Below are 16,453 nucleotides of genomic sequence, written 5' to 3'. Positions count from 1 at the left end.
CACAGGCGTTCCCTAGCTGGACACCATTCGTTTTCAGCAAAGCCAAGGCCACCGGAGCGGGTATTGGGGGAAAAGGATTAGTCACCCTTCCAGTCGGTGGCTGTCCCTACCCAGCCTCTCCCCACTCTCTCCCCACCCCCAGCACAGGCACAAGGATGTCTGTCTCTCTGCTGATTATGAGATAGCTCACGGCTGTTAGGTCTGCTTGAATAAGCTCTTTTGTTCCAGAGAATTTTCCCATGTCAAACATTTAGTCTGTCGTGTGATGGGTCAGTGAGCAAGGAGATAAGTGGGCATTCTTAAACAACCTTGTGAATGCAAGACATCTGTCTGAAAGGCAATCGAACAACATCTGTCACACTGTCCCCAACTCTCAAGACCCTTTCTTAAAAAACAAATCATTATTTTATGTTTTAGATCCCAAAGAAATACATTTTCTTTTAAAAATTAAAATATTACGGAAATATATACTTTGGAAGATGAAAGTCCTGCATAAACCTGCACCACCCTTTCCCCTCCTTCAATGCCAGAAAACCATTGTTAATACTTTGGTGTGTATTGCTCAGACTTTTTTCTCTGCACCTAACTAACACAGATAGTAGGATTATCATCATCGCTGTTACCATAGATATTTTTTTGCAACTTGCTTTTCGACTTAACATATTTTGAACTTCTTTCAGTATCAAGATCTCATTTTTTAAAGAGTTGTATTCTGTTGTGCCTATGAGCAATCACTTCTTGAATGAGTTTCCTATTGGCAAATATTTGGAATTCAGCCTCTTCCAACACCGTTTTTCCTTTCTATAAACAATACTGCAATGGATATCCTTGCACATATGTTTTTGTACACTTGTGAGAGTGTTTTTATGAATATAGGGTACATTTCTAAAAGCAGAAATGCTGAGTCAAAGATATAAACCCTTAAAATTTAGTAGGCATTGCCAAATTGAATGATTCTGTTTGTGGATTTCTTGAAGGTAGAGAATGCCACTGAGAACCTAGGGGGCCAGTGCCAGCAACAAGAAGTGGCGGTTCATTTTGTGTACACCAGCATTTCCTCAGTTGCAACACTTGCCGCATCTTTGCATGGGAGGACTAACCCAGGAGAGGACAGAGGCCTAAACTACAGGTCTGAAAAGGACAAAAGTCATTGGTTGAGTGAATTCCAGGAAAGGTGGGGCCTGAGTGACATGGACGTTTATGAAATTGTCTGTCTAGTACCCATCTATCTTTTGGAAATAGCCCACCCCTTTGGGAGAGACCTTTTTCTGCTTCCCAACTCCAGCCATTGGGTTCTAGTAGATGTCACCTGTGCTGTGTTTGCTAGCCTGGCTAGGGGTCAGTAAATATAATCTTGGGCTATTTAGAAGCCTTCCCTAGCATTTTTTGAATGGGAAATAAGGGAGGAGAGGTCTTGTTCCAGGTAAGGGCATTGGAAACGTGTGTGTCCAGAGTCAGCCAGGGGCCATGGTTTCTGGACTGCAGAGAAAGACATTGGGAGAGTGTGAAGCTGACTTCTACATAGAAGCTGAGACAAGAGGCAAAGAAAGCTTCTGAGCCCAGGTAATGATTGAGGTCCTGATTCTTACCATCCCCAAGGCCCATGGGCTTCCAGTCCCTTCCATACTTTTGATATGGACCAAAAAATTAGTTTTGCCCATATTTGACCTTTGTATAAATGCAAGCATACAATTTGTGCTCCTTTGTCCTGATTTCTTTGACGCAACAGTAGGTTAGTGAGATCTGTCCACGTTGTTGTACATAACAGTAGTTTTTTCTTGCTTTAACTGCTTTATAGTATTCCAGTGATCTTGAGTACATACCCATGAGTAGAATCGTTGGGCCACATGGTAACTCTATGTTAATTTCTTGAGGAACTGCCAAGCTGTTTTCCAAAGTGATTCTACCATTTTAAGTTCCCACCAGCAAAGTATGAGAGTTTCAATTTCTCCATATCCACGCCAATACGTGTTGTTGTCTGCCTTTGTGATTATAGTCCTCCCAGTGGGTGTGAAGTGGTATCTCATTGCGGTTTTGATTTGCTTTTCCCTGACGGCCATTGTGATTGAGCATCTTTTCATGTGCTTATTGGTCATTGGCATATCCTCTTTGGAGACAAGTCTATTCAAATTCTTTGCCCATTTTTAAATTGAGTTGTCATTTTTATTGATGAGTTGTGAGAATTCTTTTAATATTCTGGATACTAGACATTTATCACAGATATGATTTGTAGATATTTTCCCCCATTCTGGGGCCGACTTGTGTTTTCAAAACACTACTCTAGTTACTATTTTGACAGTAGATTGTGGGGAGGGGGCAAAGCTGGAAGCTGGGAGAACAGATAGGAGGCTAATGCAATCATCCAGACAAGAGATGATGGTGGTCAAAATAAATTCTGGCTCAGGTACAAGGCAGAGCCTTGGGTCTGCTCTAAAATCAGTGGGTCTGGCCCTGGCACTACCTTTGGCTCTCCCTGGTTCTGATCTGTTTTTCTGCCTACGGTTTTGCTCACCCCTGCCTGATTTCAGTGTATGTCCATGTCCCCATTTTCCCTTCAATTTCTTTATATATTAATTTCATCTTGCCAAATTGTAGGCAGTTTTGTGAGTTACCTCCTATCCTGTTTGTAATGAGCACAAAGCATGGGAAAGTAAAGAGGTGGTAGGCAGGGAGACGGGTGGGTGGACTCCTGGCTTCCCTGGACTCACAGAAGCTGGACCCCTGTTCCAACTCCTGTGCTTGTCCTTCCCAGCCATCTGGCTCTGATTTCTGGTTCCACTTCCTGGAATCCCAGTTGCCCATGATGCGCTGGGAGCCTGGTGAGTGATTCAGAAGGGGAAGGACGCAATAGAGAACTTTGGGGGATAGCCCAAAGACCCCTGGAAACACACTTCTGAATATGCCTGTCACTGAGCTTGAACAGGCATGAGTCAAGCCATGATGCCTTACTTTCCTCTTTGGGCATTAAGAGTCAGGGCTATGAATGCTGCTGGATACAACATCTGTATACAAGAATCAACTGAATTTGTACATACTAGAAGCAAACTAGTAGAAATAAAAATTTTAAATAAGTGTCGTGTAGGACAGCCAAGGTTGGGGCTAGAGTGAGGAAAGAGAAGCACCTATGATGCAAAATTTAAGGAAGTATTCACTCTCTTTCTCCTCTATTGCCTAACCCTAGTCCTGGCCTTAAGAAAGTATCAGAAATTATCAAATAGCAAGGAACAAATCTAATGAAGGAGGTTCAACATTTCTACAGTGAAAACACTCAACACTATGCAGAGAATTTAAAGAAAGCCAAAATATGTGACGAGCTATACTTTGTTTACGTCAGTTCTTCTGAAGCTAACCCATAGACTCAGGGCAATCCCAGTAAAAATCCTAGCTGGTTACTTTGTGGTAATTGAGAAGATGATTCTGAAATTTATATAGAAATTCAAATGATTTAGAAGAGCCAAGGCAATTCTGAATAAAAACAAAATCGAGGACTTATGCTACCTGATTTCAAGATTTACTGTTGTTAAAAAAGAAAGGGAGTTGGCCTGTTGGTGCAGTGGTTAAGTTTGCGGATTCTGCTTCTGTGGCCCGGCGTTCGCTGGCTCAGATCCCGGGTGACGACATGGCACCGCTTGTCAAGCCATGCTGTGGCAGGCATCCCACATATAAAGTAGAGGAAGATGGGTATGGATGTTAGCTCAGGGCCAGTCTTCCTCAGCAAAAAGAGGAGGGTTGGCAGCAGATATTAGCTCAGGGCTAATCTTCCTCAAAAAAACAAAACAAATCAAAACAAAACAAAACAGAAATAGGCCTAAAATGGAGTCATTTGCCCTTATGACAGCGAACCGAGATTTAATTATAGTTTCAACCTATCCCAGGAATGCGACTTTTTAAACAGTCAATCTGAAATTTCCTGATTAGCACTGGTGGAACCCCAGCCGTTCCTTTCCACCCAAAAGAAGAGTCCGGGCCTGAAACAATCCTTTCTTTTCTTATGCTAATAACTTCCTTACCCTACCCTCCTTCTGCCCGTAAAACCTTCCATCTTGTAAAACTCCTTGGAGCGCTCTTCTATTTGCTGGATGGGATGCTGCCTGATTCATGAATCATTGAATAAAGCCAGTTAGAACTTCAAATTTCCTCGGTTGAATTTTGTTTTTTCACGCTATACAGCTACAGTAATTAAGACAGTCTGGTTGTGGCACAAGAATAGACAGACTGATGGAATGGGAAAGAGTCAAGAAACTGTCCCTGGATTTATGGCAAAAGTTCCATGGCAAGTCAGTAAGGGAAGAATTTTTTTGCAATAAATGTGAGTTGATTGACCATTCATATGGATGTTCATTCAAATTAATCTTGACCCCTACCTCACACAATATACAATAATTAGTTTGAGATGGATTGTCATCCTCAATGTGAACATTAAAACAATAAGCATGGGGGCCAGTCCCATGGCCGAGTGGTTAAGTTCGCACGCTCTGCTTTGGTGGCCCAGGGATTCACTGGTTCAGATCCTGGGCGTGGACATGGCATCGCTCATCAAGCCATGCTGAGGCGGTCCCACATAGCACAGACAGAAGGATCTACAACTAGAATATACAACTATGTACTGGGGGCCTTTGGGGAGAAGAAAAAGAAGAAAAAAAGAAGATTGGCAACAGGTGCTAGCTCAGGTGCCAATCTTTAAAAACAACAACAACAACAATAAGCCTGATGGAATATCTTGACTGTGGTGGCGGTTATATGACTATATGAACTTGTTAAAAGTTTGTCCACTTTGTGACAATTCATCCAGCTATATATTTATGTTTTATACTCTTTTAATTTTGAATTATACTTCACAATAAAATTTACTTAAAAAGCAAAAAAATAGTGTAAGAACCATACATGAAAATGATTGCATTTTACTGTATAAATTACACTTTAATAAGAGAATGGAAAAACAAAGTAAGTAATGCTTTTGAGCTGTAGGAAGTGAGCCACCCTGACACAGATCAGTCACCAACCCCAACTTTGCGAACTGTGCATCCTACGACCTCTGCCCGCTATGTACAAGTCATCCCATTCCGAGGGCATCATGGGAGGAAGTGGAAAGTTCAGTAGGCAGGAAGAAGTCAGAGGAGTTGTGTGATGAGTATCTGACTCTATTTAGATTCAGTTTCAAGATATGATGAACATGCAGAAGAGAATGGAAAGCCCCGCTGCCCCAGGTCCCCAGGTTTTAGGCAGGAAACTTCATTATGAGTAAAACCAGAATACCAGTGTGTATTGAATGGACGAGCAACAAGAAATCGTTTTTTCTCCAGATGCCAAATCCAACTTGCCCTTTGAAATCACCTTGTCTTTTCCTGGTGTCTTGGTTTGGGTCTGTCCAAAAACAGATTCTGAGACGTGAACTTGAGCGCAAACAGTTTATATGGAGGGGACATATGGGTAGGGGGAGAGAGGAAGTGAGATAGGGAAGGGAATGAGCCAATGAAGAGTGAGTTTTCAGGCAGGTGTCACAGAGCTATCCCCACTAGGGGTCCAGGAAGCTGTGGTACTGAACTAATAACCTTCTATCCCTTTAGTGGGTGAGGACTGCTTCCAGGTACCCGAGCTCTGCAGCAACTGTAGTTTGTTTTGCTTGAGAGTTGGGCACCCTCCCTGGCCAGATAAAAGCCCTCAGCCAGAGTCGCATGTATCCGCAACACACAGCCTGCCTGCAGAGGGTTAATGCCAAGGGACATGGGCACACCAGCGTCTGCTAAAACTGATTAGAATCCTGGGAGGACCCATAGCTTTCCAGGCCCTTTTAGTCACAAGCAAAAAACTCCTTTCAATAGTCAAAAAAGGCTTATCTGCTCTAATATTCAATATTTTGTTGTACTTAAGCCCTCTCCTTATTTCAGCGGGGGCCTGCCTTAGTCGGGGGACCAGCAGGAAAATGGTCTGATCACTTTTCTTTCTGACTCATTTTTCTTCTCCTTTATTTCCTGCTCTCTCTGGTCTCTGCAGGTCTGGAGTGGGCAGGGGATGAGATGTAAGGGGCGGGAAAGGCTTTGCTTGACTGGTTCCATTGTAATTTGGCCCTGGTGTTCTCTGACTGGGGCAGATGCCCACTTGGTGGAATATTTTGTCGGGAAACATTTTTTGGGGGCTCTTCAAGGATTCTACCATCGCTGATATCTTGCACCTACAGTTCCCCTGAAAGCGAGCAATGACTCCTCCTGCTGGCCAACTGATAACCAAAGCAAGGTTCTCCCTTCTGCTTTCTGCTTCCCTCCCCTGCTGTGCTTCCGTGTGGTCCTCCTGAGCACGGTCTCTCTCAGGAAGACCTGGTCCAGCTCCCTCCAGCAAGCCCACCTCCGGCCTTTAGGAGGAGCATATCCACCCTTGTCTCATCAGGCTCTTGAAGTACAGGCCATTTCCACTAGTCATGTCTCTTTCTATAGCTGCCAGCTTCCTACAACTCACAGAGTGAGTTCCAGCCACAGCCTCCAGCCTTTAGACTCTGTGGGTGTGGTTCTAGTCTTGTATCCTTTATGTCCAGCTCTCCAAGGGGTTCTCTTAAAGCCCCTGTCGCTGGCTTGAAGTGTGCATACTGCCTCATGATGCCAGCTTGTCAGCTAGGAAGCTTTGAGTTGCAACGAACGCAAAGTCCAAGTCAAACTGGCTTAAACTAGGAAGCCTTTAACTATAAGATTAATGTGTTCCAAGACAGACTGATCCAGCGGTTTGAAGATATCTACAAGGACCCAGGGTCTTTGCGTTTCTGTCCTCTGTTGCTCACCCTGTTGGCTGCATCTGAAGATGGCTGTTGCCAGATGCAGTCCAGGCTTCGTGTTTTCTGGTCAACATCTAGAGATTCCCATCCTTCTCAGGGGATCCCTTGTTCCACCATTCTAAGTGAGAGTCCTGAGAGTCACTCTGATTGGCCCAGTTTAAGATACATGTTCACCCCTGAACCAATGACTTATGGGTGAGGGAAAGGAAGGATCCAACTTGGTTTGGAGGTAGGTCACTTCATTTGTAGTCCGTGGTTGGTGTGCAGAAGGGGCAAATGCACAAATGAAACTCTGCGTATTGTTAGGAAGAGGGGAGTGGATGCTGAGTAGACAACTGTGTTCATTTCCTAGGGCTGCCGTAACAAAGTACCCCAAACTGGGTGGCTTAAAGCAATAGAAATCTATTGTCTGACAGTTCTAGGGGAAACTAGAAGTTCAAAATCAAGATGTCAGGAGGGCATGCTTTCTTTGACAGCCCTAGAGGGGAGTCCTTCCTTGCCTCTTCTGGCTTCTGGTGTTTGCTGACAATCCTTGGCATCCTTGGTTTGTAGATGCATCGCTGCAGGTGCATGGTGGTCTTCTCCTTGGGTGTCCTCACATTATTTTCTCTCTGTGTATGTCAACGTTCACAAGACGTTTTCTTCTCTTACAAAGACAGCAGTCATATTGGATTAAGGACCCACCCTACAAGAGTGTGACCTCATTTTAACTAATCTGCAATGACCCTAATTCCAAATAAGGTCACATTCCGAGATACTGGGGATTAGGGCTTCAACATATCCTTTTGGGGGATGCAATTCAACCTGTAACAACAACAAACATTTACTTAAAACTATTCTCACAGCTTATTTTGGCACAAAATTGTTTAACGTGATCATATAACTTATTCATTACACTTGAATCAAAAATTAAATTTGTCTCTTTTTTATAAGCAGTTTCAGTTAAAAGTAAAAAAAAAAAAAAAAAAGGAAATACTGACCCTCTCTGAAGTTGTTCAGAAGTACATGTTACCTATTCGGAAAATAAATGCCAAAAAGGAATACCAAAAATATTTGTATCTTGGCAGCATCGTTAGAAGGTAGGCAAAACCTCTGAAGGATGGTCTTGTGGGTGCTCACTCATTGGGATGAACGCCTTTTGGGGATTTGGGGGAACAGCCACTTTCATGATCTTGTTCTTAGAGGAACCTAGAAAAAGGTAGGAAGAAAATCTCAGTGGAGTGATCTTTTCAGCTGCTCATATATCCCACGTGCTTTTCAACTGATCTGCTTCCCAAGGGTTACTCTGTGAGTCTTGTATATATCCCACTCTTTCTCTCATACCTATGTCTATATCTACCTGTCTATCTATCATCTATTTATCATTTTCTACCTACTATCTATATTTCAATTCGATCTACACATATTTAACTTTTTAATTACATAAATAAATCATGTTTACTGCAGATCAGTGGGTAGGGGTAGGGGGTGGGGGCATAATTTTGCTCCCCAGAAGACATTTGGCAATGTCTGGAGATGTCTTGGTTGTCACAATTGCGGGATGCTAAGGGCATCTAGAGGATAGAGGCTAGTGATGCTTCTAAACATCCTGCAAGACACAGGACAGCCCCACAATAAAGAACTATCTGGCCCCAAATGTCAATAGTGCTAAGGTTGAAAAATCCTGCCATAGAACCATAGAAAATTCAAAGAAACAAATGGAAAAATAATTACCACTAGAGATGTCCACAATTAACATTTTGGCCAAATCCTTCCAGATTTTTTTTTATGGGTAAAGATACATACAGAAATGATTACAGATGTATCAAGAAAGAAATGCGATTATCATCAACATGCTGTCTTATAACCTGACCTTTTCCACTTAATAATATCACCCTATGTCAGTAATTTTATATCTATCCCATCATTTTTCTCATTAAAAAGGAAGAACTTTTTAAAAACAAAAGTTTTACATTCCTGTGGTTAAAAATAAGAATGCAAAAGTATGTAAAATAAAGAAATGTTCTTTCACAGGTGGTTATGTATATTTTAGTACATGTGAATTCTTAAAAAAACCACAAATTGGATTATGTAATAACATTGTTGTGCACTTTGCTTTCATCACTTAATAATATATCTTAGGACAATTTCCACATGACACATGTAGATCCACTCCGTTTTTTGTCCGGTGCATAGACTTACCTATTACCCTATAGATGGGCAGTTGGCTCTTTCCGCATTTTTGCTGTTACAATCAACGATGCACGGACATTTCTATACCACCTCTCAGTAGACTCCTGGAGTAAACCCCAAAGCATTGGAGTTGGCGAATCAGAGGATATGCAGTGACACTTTTGGGAGTTATCGCAAAATTACCCTCCAAGGAGGTTGTCGCATTTACGTCTCCCACTCTCTCTTCCCACAGCCTCACCAATAAAATATTTAAATTTTGCAAATCTGATTTAAGAAAAATAGTATCCAATGGTTTCATTTGTGTTTCTTATATTAGTAAAGTTGTGCATTTTTTCATGCTCAATGGCTGTTTTTCTTTTTTCCTATCAAACGTTCATCTCCTTTACCCATCTTTTTTCTGTTGGGTTATCTTTTATGTTGTTGACTATTACAATCTCATTGGACTTAAATCCTCCATGAATACTTTCTCTTTGTTTGTCTTTTTCCCTGCAGAAATTAAATCTTTTATTTAGACACAAATTAAAACAATTTTTCTGTTTATGGTGTCTGGATATGTCATGCTATAAAGGCCTTTTCTATGCCAAGGATATAGTTAATTTCATCCATGTTTTCTTCTCTTATGGTTTAATTTTTATATTATATAGAAAAAATCTATCTTAAGTTTATTTTAGGGATAAGGAAAAAAGGTAGCCGGTCACCCCGAGACTATCTATGGGATCATCTATCTCACGCCACTAATCTGAAATGCACGCTCACCCTTGTCTCTATTCCATATGCATTTGGGGGCTATTTCTGGACTTTCTACTTAGACGGAGAGTCCACTTCCCAGATGCCCACTCCTTCAGGAACAGGCCGTTTGTTGGCGTTTCTCCCTCTCCTGTCTGACCCTGTCCATCATATGTGTGTGCTAGCCCACCTCTCAAATAAATGGCCACCCCTGTGTCCTTGCCTTAGTCTTGAGTAGGGGAGGGAAAACCTTACCTCTGCTCCTCTGAGGTTTTCGTCTGCGGCTCTTTGGCAAAAACTGATCAACAAGAGAAAAACAGGTTATTAACTTGTGCAGCACACATGGTGCAGGAGAAACCTCAGCGGAAAGTGACTCAAAGCAGAGGCTTGGAACCCTGGCTTATGCGCATCTCCAACAAAGAGTAAAAGCTCGCAGAGAAATGACAGGACAAAGGAAAGCAGTTTTAGGCTTCTGAGGACGGCAAACTGTGGGAAGGTAAATATACAGGAGGCAGCTGATGGAGTAAGGTTTGTGTGCAGATTCCTCTGGTGCTGATAAGAGTCTGTCTCCAGGGTGAGGAGAATGTATGTCCTGCCTGTAGGCAGAAAAGGGAAGGCAGAGCTTTTCCTGTGTTTGCTGCTTCTTAATTGCCCTCAGCTCAAAATAAATTTTGTGCCAAAGAGGCATATTTTGAGGTGACTTATTCTGCTTTCCATACCTGCCTCGGGGGGAACTTGAACTAGTATGGGGCCACGGGTCTCCCCCACTTCCCCCAAAACCTCTTAGAATGAAAGCAAGTGTTAGAATAAATTCCAGGCAGCTCACGGAAGTCCGGGGAGGGGGCCTTGTAGACCAGTCCGATGACTTTGGCTTTTACTCTGAGTAAGGAGGGAACCATTAGAGGATTTCAAGCAGAAGTGTAACAAGATCCGACTCATACTTTAAAGGCTCATGCTACCTCCAGGAGGAGATGTTAAGTAGGCAACGGATGTTCAAATAAGCTCAGTCAGAGATCTAGCTAGGTGATAGGGTTTCAGAGTCATCAGCTCAGAGATGGTATCTGAGGCTGTGAGGCTGGGTTAGCTCTCTGAGGAATGAGTATGGTTAGGAAAGGGAAGAAGTCCAAGAACTGAACCCTGGGGCACATCCTCCTCCAGAGGTCAGGGAGATGGGGAGGAACTGGCAAGAAACTGGGAAAAAGCAGCTGGTAAGGTAGGAAGAAATCTGGGAAAGGGTCAAGTCCTGGAAGTCACTGCAAAAAGCGTGTAAGGAGGACGGAGTGGCTGGTTTTGTCAAATGCTGCCGGAAGCTTCAGTTAGATTAAGACGAACGTTGACTGTTGGATTCAGCAACATAAAGTCTGCTCCTGACCTTGACAAAAGCAGTCCTGATGAGTGGTGGGAAAAGAACCTTTCTGCATTGGTTCAAGAGAGAAGGGAGAAGAGCAATTGGGGAAAATGAATAGAAACCTCTCTTTGGAGAATTTTGCTGTAAAGGCAAGGAGAGAAATGGGGCAGTAGTTGGAGGCGGTAATGGGACAGGCAAAGGTGTTTTAGGATGTCAGAAATAGTTGTGTTTTCATGATGCTGGGAAAGACCTCATATAGCGGAAAACCTAATGATGCAGGAGGTGGAGGGTAGAATCCTGAAGTGATGCCTTTGAGTAGATGAGAAAGAACGGGGTCCACTGTCCAAATGGGAGCTGTGGCCTTAGCCAAGGGCCCAAGTGAATCATCCATGGTAACTTTCCAGGCAATATAATAGGATATTGCGTCTGATAGCCCCATTGTAGACCTTGTAACAGCATGTCAAAAAAGGAACAAAAGAGGTATCAGAGCCGTTCGCTCTGTGGATGACTTGACTCTTTGGGGATGATTTTGCACGTGAAAATTTGCACAGGAACACAACTCAAGTGTTCCCTCCTTAAAGCAGACTTCCTAACAAATCACCCCATTTTATTTTCTTCACAGCCTTATTCACCATCTGAAAAGTGCTTGTTAATCGATCGATCAATCAATTAATTATTTGATCTCTACATCCTAGAACATACACTCTGCAAGGGTTATGACCTTGACTGTTTTGTTCATTGCTGTCCTCCAAAAAATAGTAGTTGGTCAATAGTACACTGGTAAACCAACTCTCTGAAAAAAAAATTCAAAAAACAGCAAAACCCTAATTTGTAGCATTTGCCAATTACTGTGGTGTAAGTATTCCCACCATGGCCAATTTCAAGCTACCGACACAACATCACCAAATGTGGAGTTGGAAAGAGATGCGCACAATTGGCTTTCATGAGCCGGTACAAGCCAGCTGCCCTGTGCTTGGCCCCTAGGTGGTACCCAGTAAATATTGTTGAGTTAAAGAATAAGTGAATTATCATTAGCTTGAGCCATGATTCCATTAAAGTTAGGCCTCTGGATATTCTTGGAAGGTTTATATTTTTCCTGTTACCTTTTAACCCTCTGTCTCCTCTCTTTTTGTTTGTCCACTGGGCATTCTGTATGTCTCCTGCACTTCCTTATTGAAAACCGCCCATGATGCTGCATATACCAAACTTTTTCTGATGGTTTGAGGCAGTGGAGGGGAGTTTTGTCAGGTCCTGACCCTAGGAGCATCTTCCTATTTATCCCTCTGTAGAGATCTCCAACTTGCAGGGTCATTGCTATCCTCCTTTTCTTCTCTATCAGCTGCTTTTTAAGAAACTAAATGTTTTCCTCCAATTCATCTCTTTTCAGGCCCACCAAACTAGCCCAGACATCATCTTTCTATAGCCAAAAACTCATTAATGTACCCCCTTGCCCGAAGGACATCTCTCTACGTAGCATCTTCTAGCACCTTCGACCGTCACGGTGCACCAGGAGAAACCTTGCAATTTTTCTTTTCATCATGGGCAGGGTTAACTTTGTGGGCACAGTTGCTACTCTGATTCCCATCTCCTCACTCCTCCTCGACAACCTTACACATCTTAGAAGACAAAAACGACGTCAGTGAAGTTATTTTTTCTTCACTGTGAAGTCTTTCCTTACAAGAAGAAAGTGTGTGAATGGGTAAAGGAAGACATTTGCCAAGCAGTCCCTGGGAATCTTATTGAAATGATTCTATGGCTTTGACTGCAAGTGTCTGATGGCATCTCTGGTCAACACGGCTGTCTCAGATATTATGGAGGATCCTCTAACTCAAGGCTTCAGAAAGACAACAGACGATTTAACGGATATGGACAGGCCTAAGACAAACTTCCTGTTCCTCTTCTTGAGTGAAAACTCACCTGAACAGGGCCCTGGAATTGTCACATCTCTGGTCCCACTCGGATTTCTCTTTGATCCTGTTCCGGGCTAGCTAATTCTGTTTGTGTGTCCTTCACAGACATTGTCCTGGCCTCTTCTGCCCTGTGTAGCTGCTTCCTTGTACTGGGGACTCCATTACTCAATGGCAGGAACATGTCAGTCTCTGCACCTGCAGCTGCCTCAAAAGAAATCAAACTCTTTTTCAACTGTGATGGAGAGTGTTTTCCTCCAGTGCTCTCTGTAAAACCTCTTGTGTGTTATTTACAAATTTGGAAATGATTTTTTTTCCTATTTGCATGGTTCTCTGCCTCTCTCTTAGCATTCTCCACTAGATGCCTTTGCATTTTCCTGTTTTGTTAATTGTTCAGCTGCAGTGGGAAAGAATTTGTGTGTGTTCCTTTCTTGTGGCTGGTGTTCATTACACAACAATATAAAGGCCATTCAACTTCCTCTGCAACTCTCTTAAGCCTTTTCCCTAGGGTTGGGAGAATTTCTGTTTTATCACCTTACTCCAGAGAGAGCTCTTAAAATCCCTTAACAACTTTATGAGCTGATTAAACACTCAACTTCTCATTTCTTCTCCAAACAACAGTGAAAACAGAAGTAGTGACAAAAAATAGTTACTATTTTATTGAGTACAGGTCAGGTATTCTATTCTTGTCACATATTTTTAGATTTAATTCTCAGAACAGCACTAGAATTATTTCTATTTTCATATAAAGAAACAAACACAGAAAGGAATGTGCCCTAGGTCGCTGAAAGTAAATAACAGATCTAGAAATCAAAGGCAGGGCTAGCAGACTCCAAAGTCCTCGCTTCTAACCTTTTCACTAAATTTCGAGATCTGTCTCTGCCAGGGTCCATTGCAACCAAATTATTTTCAAGGTTGGAGCACCAATAACAAAAGCCACACTCACCTTAGTGGAGAGGAAATTAACTCAAGGACAGCCCTGCCTAGTGGACGGGGGATTTCTACCTTCAGATCTCTTGTGCTGTAATAACGTTTATTTTCATTGATCAGTGCCCATTGAGATTGTTTCTTTAAAAATTATTTACATGGAGGCCCAAGAGATACCCAGCACCATGGAAGGTATTTATTGCTCTGCATTAGGTGGTCCAAGACACTTAATGTTAAAGAAGTGGACTTGGGATCCATGATGATGATGATGATGATGATGATGATGATGATTTTTTAAGTCTGGGCTTATTTCTTGACTCCATAACCAAATTGGACTTTTCTTATAAGATGTTTTAATTCCTCTGGAAGGTACAAGGAGCTATCTTTCCTGGTTACACTCAGTTTGTAATTAAAAGCCTTTTCTAAAATCAGACCATGTTCCCGATGTACCTTCTTCTTTGGGAACTGGATAGAAGTGCACATTCTTTGGCTCCCCCCAGACTTAGTGAATCAGAATCTCAGGGGGTGGGGCCCAGCCATGTGTGCTTTAAGAAGCCCTCCAGGTGACTCTGATGCAAGCTCAAGTTTGAGAACTGCTGCTGTAGCCACTCAGCATGTTGGTGTAGACACTCATCTTGCTGGTGTAGACTACTCCTCTTGCCCCACTTGCTTTCCTAGGCAACCTCAACCACTCCAATAGTTTTAGTGACTTCCAAATATCTGCAGCCCAGACCTGCTTTCTGAGCTCTCCACTCAGTCTATCTACCTGTCCAAATGACATCTCTACTCGGATATATCACCGGGACCTCAAACTCAGCATCTTAATAAACATTTATGTTTCAATTAAGTGACATTTTCTCATTGGGCTAGGTTGGTTTGGCCTGTCTTCTCTGCCATTACAGTTCATTAAGATTTCTTGTCTCTGCCACCCCAGAGCTTGGTGAGGGCAGGGGCTGGGTCTGTCTGGGGATGGCTCACTTAGGAACACAACTAATATTTATTGAGTGAGTGAATGAAAGTCCTTGTATTCTTAATACCAGGGGTCGTGGGCTGAACTGATGTGTTGGAGCCCTAACCCCCAATGTGACTGTACATGGAGGAGGAAATAAAGGTGAAATGAAGTCAAAAGGGTTAGGCCTTAACTTGCTATGGCTGGCGGCCCTGTAAGAAGGGGAAGAGATGCCAGAGATCTCTCTCTCTCTCTCTTTCTCTCCATGCCTGTACAGAGAGCAGGCCGCTTGAGGACACATGGAGATGGTGGCCATCTATAAGCCAGGAGGAGAGCTCTCGCCAGAAACCAAATTTAGTAGCATCTTGATCATGGACTCCCAGCCTCTAGAACTGCGAGAAAATAAATGTTTAAGGCACTTCTCTGGTGGCATTTTGTCTGTTGTTTAAGTCACTTATTTGGTGGCATTTTGTTATGGCAGCCTGAGCAGACTCATGCATCAGGAGGTGACAACTACAGCCCATGTGCCAAATCCAGCCCGCCACCTATTTTTGTAAATAAAGTTTTATTGGCACACAGCCACAGTATTTGCTATGTGTTGTCTACGGCTGGTTTTGTGCTACAGTGGCAGAGTAGAGCAGCTGCCACAGAGACCTTCTGGCCTGCATAGCCTAAAATATTTACCATCTGGTCCTTATAGAAAAAATTTGCTCCAGGCCCTCCCCCCCGGATGTGTCTCCAGGAAGGCCAGATCCAGATGCTTTTCTGTGCTATACTGTGCCAGGCCCTCTAGGATGCCAGCCTGGCGCAGTGGGATTCACGTGGCCCCAAAGCTGGTATAAACACATCTGAGCAAAAAACAGTGTGATGGGGGAAAAACAGTCTATGGATATTAACCAGGTTTGCATATGTTAGCAAAGTCATTTCAGCATTCCTTTGACTTGACTAACATAAATCTCAGATCTTCAAAATCTCCTTTCAACTAGTTTTAACACCTTTCTGGTTCTCTCATCAATTAATGAATTAAATAAAACCACTGACATGTGTTCATTTTATATTTGTGTGAGAGTTGTTTTTAGCTTTTTGGAAAATTATAACATGAATGCAACCTATTGACCCATCCATGGATTGCTCTGGGGTTAGCTGGGCAGGAAGAGCCTCATGACACACAGGTAAGGAAGATGAGACCTAGTGACACTTAGCAAGAGAGAGGACAGTGGGACATCGTGGTCCACTTTTGAAGAATTAGCCCTCTTCAAAAAGGCCATATGGAAAGAGTGCTGATAACAAACATTTGAAAGAGGTCACAGTATTTGTCCGGTAAAACATCTAGGATTTCTAAAGGGTTCTTCATACTCGTGTCGGGGAGAAACATTGAAGATTTGTTTGTTACTTGGGGGTTTTAACCTTCAGGATTTGTGACATGAAGCTCTTTTGTTGATGGAGGCTGTTTTCCTCTTCACGAGGCGGGAAAAAAGGAAACTCTGCTTGCTGTCGCACCTGCTCCAGAGTCTTACTTGCCCCTAGTGGTTGCTCTACGTAGATCTTATTTCCTGGGGCCAAGTGGTGATGCCATCTTAGTTAAGGCTGTCAGTCTGAGAAGACACATCTTCTTCTCCATATGGGGCCCCTCACAAATACACACAATGTTTCTGTCTACC

At 42.8% G+C, this 16,453-nt stretch overlaps 1 long non-coding RNA gene across 3 annotated transcripts; it reads right to left on the bottom strand.

Annotated features, from left to right (window-relative positions):
* Window positions 1-4,885: 4,885 nt before the first annotated feature.
* Window positions 4,886-10,028, bottom strand: LOC138924742 (uncharacterized). Of its 3 annotated transcripts, XR_011439858.1 has the most exons (4): window positions 9,917-10,010; window positions 8,945-9,039; window positions 7,744-7,951; window positions 5,398-7,567 (listed from the first exon to the last, which is right to left on the bottom strand). It is a non-coding gene; the product is annotated as an uncharacterized lncRNA (long non-coding RNA). The 3 variants fall into 3 exon arrangements; XR_011439857.1 differs by lacking the exon at window positions 8,945-9,039 and having other exon boundaries at window positions 4,886-7,567; window positions 9,917-10,028; XR_011439856.1 differs by lacking the exon at window positions 9,917-10,010 and having other exon boundaries at window positions 4,886-7,567; window positions 8,945-9,215.
* Between the last annotated feature and the right edge of the window lie 6,425 nt (window positions 10,029-16,453).

This window comes from Equus caballus, chromosome 6 (assembly GCF_041296265.1).
Source record: "Equus caballus isolate H_3958 breed thoroughbred chromosome 6, TB-T2T, whole genome shotgun sequence".
NCBI lineage: Eukaryota > Metazoa > Chordata > Mammalia > Perissodactyla > Equidae > Equus > Equus caballus.
The sequence above is the reverse complement of the archived record's forward strand: the minus strand, read 5'-3'. Positions and strand labels throughout refer to the sequence as shown.